Raw genomic sequence first — 14864 nt, forward strand, 5'->3', positions numbered from 1 at the left:
CTGACACAGTTCATAGTAGGGAAGGATGAAGACATCATCTTGCAAGTGACTGTGACTAGATGTCACATTACAAGGAAATTTTTCAGCCACCTCAAATGTCTAAACTAAATCCTTAGCTTTAGTTCTCAGACACCAAGCCAAAAGCTGTGCTGAACAGCGTACCTGGCTTCTGAGGGATCTGGCAAAACAATCTTTAGTGAAACTTTACTCCATTACAGTTGGCATGGTTTCCACAAGGGATTTTACTGACTTTATAAACTCCAGCCAACACAAAAGCACTGATTGCACTGATCTTAGAATCACAGAATCCAACCACCTCTAACACCACCAGGGCTGGTACTGAACCACATCCCTCAGCACCACATCTCTGCCTCTGAGACACCTCCAGGGATGGGGATTCAACCACCTCCCTGGTGAGCCTATTGGAGTGTTTGAGAAGCCTTTCACTGAAGAAATTTCGTTTCTTCTAATACTCAACCTAAAACTCTCCTGGTACAACTCGAGGCTATTTTTTTCTCATTCTATTACTTGTTAGTAGGGAGAAAAGACTGACTTTTACCACCTGGCTCCAGCCTCCTTTCAGGGAGTTGTAGAGAGTCAGAAGGTCTCCCCTCAGCCTCCTTTTCTCCAGGCTGAAGATCCCCAGTTCCCGCATCTGCTCCTCACAAAACTCGTTCTTCAGACCCTTCACCAGTTTTTTTGCCCTTTTCTAGACCCAGTTACCCCTCTCTGGACCTGAAGATGTCATCTTCTCTGATGTACTAAGCACATTCTCACTACAACATGAAACAATTATCCAGGAGCGGATGTTTCTGAACTATATCACACTGTCTCCTAAGCAATGATTCTCCAGAAGTTATTTTTGTTCTACCTTAATGTCATCCGCTTGCATTTGGATTGTCCCCACTTTTTCCCCCTTTTCCGTCCAGGAACAGAAGCCTAACCAGCCCAGGACACTCTCACCGATGCCAGAGGACCTGCGTCCCCGGACAATTACCGCTCTCGAAAGAACTGGGGCCAAAGGCGCCCGTTTCATCCCAAACCCACCGCTCCAAGAAGCGCAATAGCGAGGCGGCTAAGCTGTGACACGTTCCCCACAGGCAGGGTCCGAACCGCTGCCCCGTCCCGCACCCCTCACCTGGCCGGCGCTGTCCCGCGGGCCGGGCGCCTCCAGCGAGCCACCGCGGCGGGGCAGGGGCTGCATGGCCGGGCCGGGGCGGGCAGCGATCAGCAGCACCTGGCACCCGCCGCAGCGCCGCTTTATGGAGGGGGAGAGCCGCCCATAATCGATCTCCGCGGGGTGGAGGCGGCGAAAGGGAGGGAGGGAGGCGGGGGAAGCGCTGTCCGGCCCCGCTGAGGAAGGGGCCCGTCAGCCCTGCTCAGAACATCCGCAGAAAGCTCTTTATTCAAAGGCTGTGTGCGGAGCGGGGCGCTCAGGTGCGGCACTAACCCACCGAAACAACCCGCCCAGAGCCGCCCAAACAGAGGTGCTTTCGCTCCCTGGCCACCCCTATGAGAAGGTGAAGCAGGGTCGCAGAAGACTGACTTTTTGAGGGTAACTCTGTGGGTTTGGTTAGCGAGAATTTGGATGGAGGGGGTTTATCTACCTCTATGTGTCTACAAGGCCTTCTCCTCACAAATAATAGAATCACTAAAGTTGGAAAAGACCTTTAAGATCATTGAGTCCAACTGCCACATGTTTCTCGAACACCTCCAGGGACAGTGACTCCACCACCTCCCTGGGCAGCCTTTTCCGATGTCTTACCACTTTTCAGGAAAAGAAATTGTTCTTGAGGTTCTCCAACCTAAACCTTCTCCAGCACAACTTAAGCCCATTTCCTCTTTTTCTATCACTTGATACTAGGGAGAAGAGACCAACATCACCTCACTCCAACCTCCTATCAGGTAGTTGTAGAGAGCAAGGAAGGCTTCAATAGGTATTGATAGGTATGATGCCTGTGGGAAAAGGAAAGCAAACCGATAATGGTTGGACCTGTTGATCTTAAAAGCTCTTTTCTGACCTATGATTCTATAATAAATGCGGTGGTGAGGGCTGAGTCCACAGCAGAGGGTAAATAAGCAGAGTTGCCTGCAAGGTGATAGTTGAGCTACAGGAACCAGTGGTTCCAACTAGGAGCTCATCTAAACACTCTAGAAGGCTGCTGCAAAAGTGTGCAGTGGAGGCTGTAGTCTCAAAGAGAAAACAGCAGGAGGGGAATTGACTTCTTCACTGAAAACAACAGTTGCTGTAAAACTAAACTGGAGCACATCACTTAGTTTTTCAAAACCTCATTCAGATACAGGAAGAATAACTGCATTTATTTTCTGTATAGATCTAGACATACGTTTATGTTTTAGAAATTATCACGGTTTTTAGACTCCAGTAAGCCTTCTCCTCACTGTCAGGTCAGAGATAAGGGGATTTGTGGCACACAGCAGGAGAAGCCAAAATGCTCCCTAGGAACATAATCCCTTGGAGGCTTTAGGGATGCAGGGAAAGAGAGACAAGTTATTTTGTGTTGGGCAGATGAGCATCTCTGAGCTAGAAATGTAGGCTCAGGCTGGGTTCCCATTACTTCCTGATAGCAGCCAGGCTGAAGTTGCCATACTTTCTTTTCTGTCAAATTGTTGTGCACATCCTTGATAAAATCAGAAAGAAAACACAAGATACAATTCTCACTCACATTTCCTTGGGCATCAGAAGACAGCTGAGCTCAGGTCACTTTAACTGGGAATGAAGGATTATTTACTCATTTTTTACTTTAACTCAGATTTGTCTTTCCCTCTCCTTCAAAGACTATAAGCTTTCACAAGATACATTGGAGAAGCCAGTTTACTCTTAAAGCATACATAAGGATTATCCTAGTATTAAAGGGGCATGGACAGCCTCCCCTACAGCCCAGACCTGTAAATATGATCAAAAAAGAGCCAGTCACCCACTTTGGAGTCTTTCTCCCCAGAAGATAATAGAATGAATGGTTTGGTTAGCATTGACAGGTACCTGAAGTCCAGCAAGGAAGGGCACAAGACAGTCCAAGGCACCACACTAAGATACAAGATGGTGAAGCTGATCTCAACAGAAACACACAAGCTTCACAGCACACAAGAGCCATGGAGGGGATATAAACTGAGCTCCCAGCTAGGCCACTTTTAAGGGCACTCCTACCTCTAAGGCCCAGTTCTGATAAACAGACAGGAGTGTCCCTCTCTCTCATCCTCACCCTGTCATTTCCAATTTGAGCAGGAGCTTTCTGGGACACTGGTCATCCCACTCTTCATACCTAACGCTGTGGTCAGCTTGGCCTATAACTGCTGATACCATGCAAGCAGTACAGTAGCAGCCAAGGAAATCTGACCTAATATAAAATTAATTAGCTATGTAAAGAGATAACCAGGGAGCCCCTGGATTTTGGGGAGCAGATCAAAGCTGATTCACTGGTTTAGGAAGAAGTGCTTGTTCACAACAGCAAATGCCCTGTAGTCTGAAAGAGCAGAACCACAAAGCATGAACTGACTCAATTAGAGCCTATTTTCCCTGGGTGCTCACTGGAGCCTGCTTGCTTTGTCTCCATGCAGGGTTTCTAGCTCCTGTGAATCTGCAGATGGTTTTATAGGAGAACTATTTAAAAGGTTCATGCAAAAACTGGATCTTCACAGTTTGAGGGTTGCAGAATTTCTGTGTCACAAGCACAACTGCTGCTTTGGGTTTTCACACACAGCAGGACAAATCTGCCTTCTCCCAAAAGCTGGCAACATTAACTATCTTTTAAGAACAGTGGCTTGGACCTCTCACCACAGAAAAGAGCAACATGGCACAGCAAAACTACTAGCAATAAGGTACAGAGTGCAATGCAAAAGGGACAGCAACATTCACAGGTGCTACTCAGCTCATCCTGGGAGGAGGTGGCACAAGCAAAGGAGCACTAGAGTAAGGCCAAAAGTTTTCAGTGGGAAATCAGAACTTTACACAGACCCCGAGGTAGGAAGGAGCTGTGAAGGACAGACTCAGGCTTTGATACCATAGGGAAACAAGCCTCTTCTTAGCTCATGAGAGATAAGGCAATATAGTGATTAATTTTTCGTAAAGCCCACAGGAGATTTCTCACATATAGCCTCTCATACAGACAAAGCCCTCCAGACAGATAATCAGTACCTGAGGATCAAGTACAAGTCTGGACCTGCTCCAAAGTAGGTCAAGCTGATCACACATTCTGCAAGACAGTGCTTTGCCACCTGCAGAGACCACAAAACCTGTGTCACTGGCACAGAGCAACTGTGAAAGCACCCACCTGAAGGCTATGAGAGATGCCTTTCAACTGCAGCATTCACTCATAATTCCTCACTAAACGAATCTTTTCAGCAGCTTCCATATCCAAGAGTGGTGTCACACTGAGAAATCCCATGTTTTCTGGGCCCTTTGCTGGAGTAGCTCCAGGAACATCAAGTGGCTCCAGAATAGGCCATGATTCCATTCCTGCTTCTCAGCAGCTAACTCAAAGGTGACTCATCTCCTTTATTTTTTGGGGGGCTTCTGTTTTATTTTTCAAAGCAGGAGCACAACAGCAGAGTTTGAAAGCAGGCAGTGGTGCTGACACTTGTGGGTACACATTTATAGATACATGTTCTGGAAATCTTTTAGGCTAAGAAGTATTAAAAACAGTCACACCTCCAGATCTTCCCTTCCATAGAGAGCCATACAGTGAAGGGAAAGTTTGCTCTCCATGGGTCACAGGTGAAAAATGTAGGGACTCAACTAAACTGGCATGTCTTTCCAGGCACAGCACAAGTCTTATATCCACTGGCAGTTTGAGGAAGCTGGTCTAGAGGGGAAAAAAACAGACAAAAATAAAGAAAAATCACTGTAGTACAGGGGCTCCCAAGCACTCCAGTGCTGGGGGAGAGACAGAGGCAGAAGGTGATTTTGTTCAACTGGCAACAACTGATGAGGCAAGAACCACGAAAAGGCAGGTTGGGAATGATCTGCAGGGATATTAATCTTCTGTTGAAAGATAAGATGATCTATCTGAACACAGCAAGACTGAAGGAGAGAATCAGTCAGTCCTAAAGTCTTCACAATCGCATCTAGGTCATCAGGGTGATTTACCCCTTCTCCCTGTGTGCAGGAGAAAGTGCTCTAATCTCCAGTGAGGCAATACTGCAACCTCACTTCTGGGATATCAACCTTCTCAGCTACTGCCCAGGCTTCATTTGGACCAGCCATCTGCCTTTCCAAACAGGAGCATTTGTCTGAGGCACTGTGGCCACTTAGAGCTTTTCCAGAAAAGGGTATGAAGCGTTAAATCCCTGAACGAAACAGGTTTAATGCCACTTAATACTAAAGTCTGCTCTAATCATAATAACCTTCTCCAGAAAAGACTACTGCAAATTCTAATCACAGCCCTCTGCCTTTCTGTTAATTAACTGCTGCAGACAAGGTACACTTTTAAGAATCACATGGCACTTAGGCAGGCACTTTGGCAGTTGTCGTAAAGAGGGAAGACGAACCTCATGCAGCCCTTTGAAACAGTTTTGTTTCCAGTATAGGTTTTACAGATTTTCCTCATATTCTCATTGTGTGTTATGGATGCCCTCATATATTGATGCCTGAAAAGCTGCTGCTCTGAATTTCAAATGTTCTAAAAATGTATGGATCTGAAATCCCTGGCTTTCAACAAGGGAATTCTGCCATTTGCTCCTTTCTTCTGTGAACCGTTATTCTTTCAACAAGCACTTCCCAGGGCAATTCACCCAACCTTTCACCAGCATGAGGCTATGACAGTGTCATCTGCTGCACTCAGAGCAATTCTCAGAAATGTCTGGAAGCCCCAGTGCAATAACTCACCTACAGGGAAGGGGACCACATTCTCGTGTGGGTGGTTTAACAATCAGCTAACTCTCTATATAACTGAATAGTTGCTGAAGAATAAAGCATTTGACTCAGAAGCAGGTAATAAAGCAACAAAAGGAAAATTTAAATTATGCCATTATTGAAAACATTTACAAGTATCCTTTTCCAATGAAAATGGCAAGAACCAGTCAGGCAAATTGCCAACTTGGTGTGATTCAGCCAGCTACAGTATCAATAGCCTTTAAGCACGTTTATTCTGCAAAGCCAGAGATCCTGTGTAAATCTACTGGAGCCAACAGTCCATTCACTACTTGTATATTTGCTTTGGACTGTTTAAAGAAATAATATTAATCCTTTCATCCAGGGCAAGTGATAGTTTTTGTAAAGCTAAATAAAATCATGAGTGACATCCTGCTCTGAGCAAACAAGGTGTAGTTTTTTCCTAACAAAACCTTTGCAAGCTTGTTACAAAAGGTTAGCTAGACCCTGCTGGAACAAGGGAGAAACCATGCTCTGATTTGGTTTTTGTGGGGTTTTACAGACAACAGTAAATATCAAATCAAGCATATAGTATTTCAGCTACATTTCACATAAAATTGTCTGATTGGGAATCAAAATTCTGAGAAGCTCTTTTCTCCTACTAGTCTAGAATTAGTGGGTACAGAAGTGCCAATCACAACTTTTTTTTTACCTGCTCAGAGTTGGCTAAGTCACTTCTTTTTACCAAGGTTACGTAGCTGTACCACACCAGTCTTGGCCATCAGCCCCAAAGTCCTGGCAAGCCAAGAGGGGATCTGCTGAGAGCTCTGGCATCAAAGCTGCCATTGCTGTGAGCTGCTGTGAGCTCAGAACACACTGGGTGCAAATTGCTTAACCTGAACATGAAGGACAAAGCCTGCAAAAAAGAGAACAGGGCAACAGTGGCAACATCAGCCACCCGCTCTGAAAATAGCCACTCCCAACATCTGGAGTAACATGAGATCCAAAACTAGGGATTACCAGGTCCCCATAATTCTCCATTCTTTAAGCAGAAAGTGTAGTCGAAGTGGAGTCCATTCTTTGAGAACCCATCCTGTTAGCACTATTTCTACTGCATTATCATTTCAATTTGAAAGCCTCAAGATTTATCCAGCTCTTGCACATCACAGGCAAACACAAAGCAAAATAGTCAAATGCATAAATAAGCCTGCTGATAAGAGAAGTGACTAAGTATTAACCTCAGCCTGTTGGTCTAATTAGTACAACAGCAGCATAATTTGCATTCAAAGTGAGGTGGAACAAGCTGACAAAGGAGAAAGCTTTGTACTTGCTAATGATATGAGTAAGCACAGCCCTGAAAGTGACTTCGCAGGCTTTGATCCACTCACAAAAGTGAAAGAGAGCTCTTCAGGCACTTCTAACAACAGCGTTACCACAAGTGTGCATCAATAACCAGCCTCTACCAGGGTCATATTCAGTTGGAAAGTTTGTCTGACACTAGATTTGTCAAATTTAAGCAAAAAGAGTGCATTCAATATATTTTACACACCTTAAAGTCTTTTGTTCACCACAGCCTCTTGGTCTAACTGGTATAACTGCAGGATATTTTGCATCCAAAGTGAGGTGGAACAAGTTAACAAAGAAGAAAGCAAGGGAAATCAACAAAATCTTCTTGTAGTGAGAACCAGCTTCTTACTCCAAGAAGGACACAACTGCTGGAGCATGTCCAGAGAAAGGCAACAAAGCTGGTGAAGGGTCTGGAGAACAGATCTGGTGAGGAGGGAACTGGGATTGTTTAGTCTTGAGAAGAGGAGGCTGAGGGGAGACTTCATTGCTCTCTACAGCCCCCTAGCACCTCCTGGAGTGAGGTGGGGTTAGTCTCTTCTCCTGGCATCAAGTGATAGAACAAGAAGAAATAGCCTGAAATTGTTCCAGGGGAGGTTTAGGTTGGATATTAGGAACAATTTCTTTCCTGAAAGAGTGGTCAGGCATTGGAACAGGCCGCCCAGGAAGCACCGTCCCTAGAGGTGTTCAAGAAACATGTGGACATGACACTTTGGGATGTGGTTTAATGGCCATGGTGGTGTTGGGTTGATGGTTGGACTTGATGATCTTAGAGGTCTTTTCCAACCCAAACAATTCTGTAACTCTATGATCAAGATTCTAAAGTCCAAACAATCACAGAAGACCACTGGGTCTGCCTGTTCAGCAGGCTTTTTGTATCCTTTTTGCCTCCTTGTTCTATGGTCAGCTTTTTTGAAACAGGATGTGACCAGAATTTTTGTTCCTAGACATTCTGTTATGTTCCACCAATGTTTCAAAGTCAAATGGGAGTGAAGGACCATTCTCAGCCTGCACACTTTAGATAACCCCCATCTGCTGATGTCACAGACTGCTGAGGGCAGAGTTTGGTGTGGGCATCAACACTGACTGCTCCTCAGTGTGAACAAAGCAAATTAAATCACAGTTACTTTCTGCTGTAAGGATAAAAAACAGCAAGCAATGTAAACCCATCAATTCACAGCAGCAACTTTAAAGACATCAGCAACTGTAAAATGTTCAGCCTTGGAGCTGAAAATGCATCATCATTTCCCAAGACTGGCAAAAGCTGTTCATCTTGCTGTGTTCTCATGACAGATGTTTTTTTCCGCTCTGAGTTTCTTTTATCTTATTAGATTTTACCTCCCATTATAGTTAGAACAATTTTGCAATGGGGCAAAATTAATTAGTTTGCATCAAAGAAAGACTCCTTGAAACACAACACTAATGAGTTTCATCTGCCTGATTAGAGGGCTTTGCTTTTAGTAACACTTGGTGCAAAATTTTGTTTCAGAGCAATACAACATTATAGGAATATTGAAAGCTAAATGCATTAGCTGAACAGTGACCAGGGTAAAAGATGAGGGTGGTAACCTGTGAGCAGACATATGACTGAATATTGACAGTGAGATGCAAGCAAGACCAGAACAAGCAAGTGAAGATGTAAGGAAGGTGTGTTTGTGCAAGTAGAGCTCAGTGCAGTTTGCAGCTCCTATCTGTTCACAATGCTTGTAGAAATTAAATGGAAAAGCACTAATTTTTAGCAAGAAAAGATGGGGCAGAAGTTAATTCTGGGTGAGTCAAACTAACTTTTATTATCTATCAAACTACCTGGACAAAATCATAGATTCATAGAATGGTTTGGGTTGGAAGGGACCTTCAAGATCATCTAGTTTCAACCCCCAGCTTTCTCAAGGCCTCATCTGACCTGGCTTTCAATGTTTCCATTCCAGTGTTCACCACCCTCACTGTAAAGAATTTCTTCCTAATCTCCAGTTTAAATCTTCCCTCTTCCAGCTCAAAGCCATTGCCCCTTGTCCTACAAGCCCTTGTAAAAAGTCCCTCCCCAGCTTTCTTGTCAGCCTCCTTCAGGTACTGGAAGGCTGCTCTAAGGTCTCCCTGGAGCCATACTGGTTTTACTCAAGAACAAATTGTGTTCAATTAACATTGTGTTTGATTGATGGGAGAACTGTTCCAGAGGACAAAGGTAGTTTTTGCTTTTAGTAATACTGTTCACTTTCTCTTACCCTATTAGTGCAAACAATTAAGAAAGCTCAGTCCAGGATAGATTTTCTGATAGGCAGGTGCAAATTCACCTGAAAAATCACATGGCAAAAGTAGTTATCAGGGATTTGCTGGCCAGTCTGGCATAGCACACCATAAATGACACCTGCATGGTGTCAGTCTGGCATAGCACACCAGAAATGACACCTGCATAGATAACAGGCTGTGTCATTTGCAAATGACAAACACATGACATAAGCATATGAGGACAAGGGAACTCCCTTTCCCATGATCACATCTTCCATAAACCTCTCCAGCACACACACAAGACTAGAAACAAAGACAGTGTTAGGAGAGGTAGGCCTAGGCTGCCATCAGGAGCAGCTCCATTTGGGAGGAGGCAGACTGCCCACATTTGGACAAGGATGTGCTTTCACACAACACTCTCCATCTGCAACCAAAGAAACCACTTCAGATTTGTGACTATGCTCTTAAAACCAGACTGAAAGAGGGGTGTGCAACACAGCTGAACAGGCAGTCACTTTTGGCTGGTGGAAAGTATTTAATCCAGATCTGCTGCTGAATAGCATCACCAAGGGGTTATGGGGCTTAAGGTGATTAAATGCAAAAAGCTTCTGGATAAGCCAAGAACTGAATTCAAACCCCTTTCACATCTTTCCCCTGTTTTGATAAGGTTTCAACTCACAACGTTACCACTTTTTGTCAAACTGTTTTGATCTAGAGCAGGCAACATTTCTCAAACCCTAATGTCAAGAGGGAAGTGAGCAGGGTGCACTCACACAGATGCTGCCCCACCACAGTGCTGGATGCTGTCAGTAGCCACCTGCTCTGGTGTCCAGAAAGGCTAGAGATGTAGAAAGGCTGAATGAAGTTTGCCTCTTGGGGCCACACCTGGATGTTCTTGTTGGGTTTGTCCCTTGTACCCAAAAACACATGTGCTGCACAGGAATCAGCCTGCACCACTCCAACCTGACTCCAGAGCAACTCCATACTAGTATCTTCTGCATCTATTTCCCACCTCCTTTTAGGAGTTGTCAAAACCTCTCCAAGAGGAAGAAAAGGGAAAGGACAAATTTTCCTTTCATGTGGCTTTGGGACTTTCCTACTTCAACAGCCCACACTATACAGTGCCAATACATTTAGGTTCCTCAAAGACTTTGCTTGGACCTGTGATTTTCCAGCTCATAGGCAATTTCCCACATTTCCTTTTATCCCCTCATAAATGTGTTCCATCTGAAGAGCCCACAAAGCCTAGCTCTTCCAGCATGTTTTCACTGTGCATTTTCCCCTTTCCCATTACTCCAGCCTTTTCTATCCATTACTTCTCCTTCTATTCAGCCATCCTAGAGGTTTCATCCCAAGTGACAAAGTGGAATTGTTTTGTAGTTTTGTTTACTCCCACTAAGCTGAAGTGTTTCTCCTTCCTTTCTACTTTCTCAACTTGGAAAATCAAAATTTTCACTGCTGAGGCTTGCATAAACTCAGAATGTCTTCCTGTGGTTCCTGTGCCCAGACTTCCTACCTGACTATAATGAGGAAACTCTCTGATGTTGAACAAAAGAGTTTGTGCACTGCAGAGGATTTTTAACAGAAAATAAATCCTTCTGACATCACTGGCTAATTACAATTTGCTGCACTAAAATACAACACTGTGACTATATTGCAGGGCAGGATAAAAGTGTGCATGTATTTTCCTACATGTTTCAATATCCTCCTATTGACAGAAGATAGGAGGAGCAGTCTACAGCTGGAGACCAGGAAATGATTTTTGTGATTTCATTAGAGCAATTGACGAAAGTGTTTTCTTTCTGTGTAAGGTTAACAGATGGCTTGTTAAAGTTACAACTTCTTTAAACAGAGCTGTCACCAAAAATGATGTGCATGACAACAAAAATAATATTGATACAAGCTCACTGCAAAATTAAAATGGAGTTTGCATAACCTAAAGCACAGAATAAATGACTGCCACCATTGCAACACAGAGTATCAAGGTGCATTTTGCTTTTCTAAGGGAAGTGGGATGAAGGGATAGAAATTGGGAAACAGTTGACAGCTTGGGACTTCAGTTATTACAGGCACAAACATGCAGTTAGTCACCACGGCTATTCCACATGTATGGAGAAACTACAGAGGATCCCAGTAGTAACAAAAGGCATTAATAATAATAAAAGAAGTTTTAATTTTGAGTAAATGTGTTTTCACACAAAAATGCTGAAGTCAGAGTCAAGACTGCAGATTTGTTCTCAGATTGACTGCAGTACAGACTCAGGAGAATTTTGCTCTCCTTGAGAAAAACCAGGCAAGCATCAAGTAGACTCCTTCCCCTCAATACCTACGTAGTTATCAGAACCAGGACTATGCTGCAGTCTCCTGTGCTCACCTTGGAGCAATGTGCAACACAAGCACCAACCCTGTAGGACTCTGCTTTCACATCTCACCTCCAGTAGGTTCAAGACCTGTGCATGGCATGGGCATGCAACACTTGAAACTGCCTTACCTCCATCATGAAATGGCTCCCTGTGCTGCCTCAGCCAGACAGCAAAAATGAGGAGGGATAGCATGGTTGTCTGTGTGTGAATAATAATTAAAATATTTTAAATCAAGCAATACTAGTTTGCCCACCTGATGTAGTTTTTAAGATCTCAGCTTCACCTTAAACCTGTCTCACTTCCGTAAGAGGAGAAAAATTATAACAGAGATTCAGCTTTGAAAACAGAAAACGTACTCAACATCATACCTTTTTTACACGTGACTGCATATTAGCTGTTCCACCTAGCCAGATCTAGAATGCTAACACTGTCACTGAAAATTAATACTTTTCTCTTTCAACATCACATTTACTCACTATTTATCCCCTTTGCCATAATTCTCCAGGTTTTTACTGTTTTCTTTCTCCAGCATCCTTTCTTCATCTTCACAACATCCTACCACTGTTGCTCTTTCAAGCATTTCTTTGCATTAGCCTTTTTATTAATCTCTCAGACTTTTCTGAGACATCATTAAAACATCAGCTAACTTCCAAAGACCTGAACTGGAAGAAAGAAAGGAAGAAATCAGAACCGCAGTGGGTCATCTCTGGGTTTGTTAATTTTCTTCACAATAACAACTCAGAAGCAAACATTTTCTATTACCAGTCTCAAAGGTCAGCTCCTTGAATTATAAAACCAACTTTTTTTTTTCCTCTTAAGAGATAAATAATGGAATGGGGGGAGAGGCAAACAAGAGGTGGAATAGAGACAGTGTTTCCCACTGCAAAACCTCTGTTGATAGCTGTTGGAAATGACCAACCTGGTTTGTTTTACCAGCCTTGTGATGTCAGGTTCACTTAGCACACGCCTTGTCAGCTCAGGCTGAAGGCCTCATGACTGATGCACATGGCTGTGACTGGGGACCAAATGCACAGCTGCTTGCTGCTTTTGGTTGCCTTCACATGAAGGATTTTTGAGAAACTGAGAATATTACAGCAGACTGATCCTTGCCCCAGGTGTAGCAGGTTCTTTCTTGTTGAGTTTGGCAGAGCATGTGGATTTCATCATCATCTAGGGAAAAAAGTTAACAACAAGCATTAAAAAGGGAAAAAAAGGGATGATTATTTCTAAGGGGAAAAGAAATGCTAAGGAATTGCTGCGAGCAGGAGATTCTGCTCTAGAGACAAATGCAAATTATTGAGTGAAAATGGTAATAGAGATAGTGCTGCTTTTGTAACTCTCAGTAAAAACAAAATACGGCTAGTGGCAAAGAGCACAGATTTTCAAACCAAACAAACCCACAGTAATAAATCCATCTCTCTTCATACCGGTATAATAAACTATGAAGATGGTTGGCTTACAAATGAAGATTGTTACTTTTTGCTTGGTTTTGCATTCAGCTTAGTTACAGCAAGAGGTCAACCCTAGCAACATATCTTACGGAAAAAGGAGTAACTGTAGCAGTTACAAGAAAATTTAAACTAAAAGAGTAATGACAGAAAATGAAGAAAGCAGAGCGATCTGTGTATGGAGAAGCCTAGAAAATAACTTAGGTTATTAGGTGTCATGGTTTAGTCTACCAGAAAGGACCAGTTTGTGACATGAATATTGAGCATCAGGGTATCAGCAGCAGCAACAACCTTCACCTACTGTCACCGGATCAGATGAAGCATTCTACTATCATTGTATTTTCTCCCATACATCAAATTTCTTTGGGTTTATGGTGCTTAGTCCCACTAGAAAAAGTTACTGTGGGATAAAAATGCCAAACATACATAAAATGTGAGAATAATGTTAAAATCCTATCTTTGCATGAAATTATTCCCTGGATCTATGAAGCCTAATTTAAAATAAGGCCTTCCAGTCTGATTTCTACATTAGTCTTCTAGGGTTCTCATAGCACAGTTGACATCCAGCTCTGTCCAAGCAGGACTGTGCTTCAGTTTCTTCAGTTCAGTGCTTCAGACACCCACGTTTTGGTCAGAGCTCTGCACAAAGCAGTAACAAGTGCTTCTCATTTCTCCCCAAAGGAGGATGTCATGGAGGTAATCAGATCCTTGGAAGCAAGCTGCTCACCTGCTTGTACAGATCAACTAGCCCCGAGAGATCTGCCTTGCCAGTCGGTGTCAAGGCATAGCCAGGAGAGGGAACTGAACAAAAATGCACTATAAAAGCAAACACTTCCCCTGGAAAAAAAACCCACTGCTAGCCAAAAAAGACCAGACATAGGCTGTTCAGGAAGCAAGGCTAGGGCGATCCCTGCTGGCGAGAGGATGAAATGCAGGCATCCCATTTCGAAGCGCATCATTCACCTGCTACCGCAGTTTCTTTCACATCTGAAGCCAAAACCATGCCACATTTACCTTGTATTCAGTCTGGAACCAGCCTCCTGCTCCTTAAAGATAGTGCTAGCCCACCTCCACAGCACAGACTGCATAAGAGCAGCTGTTTGGTGAGAAAAAGGGGGAATCCAGGCTCCATTTCACCATGTTTATATAAAGACTCACAGAACACTTGAATCATCATTCTGCTGAAGCAAGGCTGATGGACATGTTTCTACAGCTTCCTCTGTTGCAGAAGAGAAGGGGGATGTGAGCCAGTTTTTTCCCACTTACCAACACCAGCCATTTTTTCTACCACATGACAGACTTCTGGTATTCCACTTAAGCAGCAACTTTTGTCAGGGAAATTACGTATCTCATCTACTCATTGTCATTAATAATAACATTCAACAATTAATCAACCAATACTGGATATTTGTGTGTCAAAAAGACAGAACAAAGCAAACCAACAGATCTTGTCTCTGCTTGTCTGTACAATACATTAAACAACTACCCAAACATTTCAACAGCTACAAGAAGTTTCAAGAGACACAAACCAGAAATAAATCCTAAATATGGTGGACTATCAAAAAGATACTTATGTTACACCTGGGGACAAACTTCAGCTCAAAAAAAGTTAATGACAGACAGATGAGAGAGACAGACTTCCAGACCATAAAAACG

The sequence above is a fragment of the Indicator indicator genome, chromosome 21 (assembly GCF_027791375.1).
Source record: "Indicator indicator isolate 239-I01 chromosome 21, UM_Iind_1.1, whole genome shotgun sequence".
Classification (NCBI taxonomy): Eukaryota; Metazoa; Chordata; class Aves; order Piciformes; family Indicatoridae; genus Indicator; species Indicator indicator.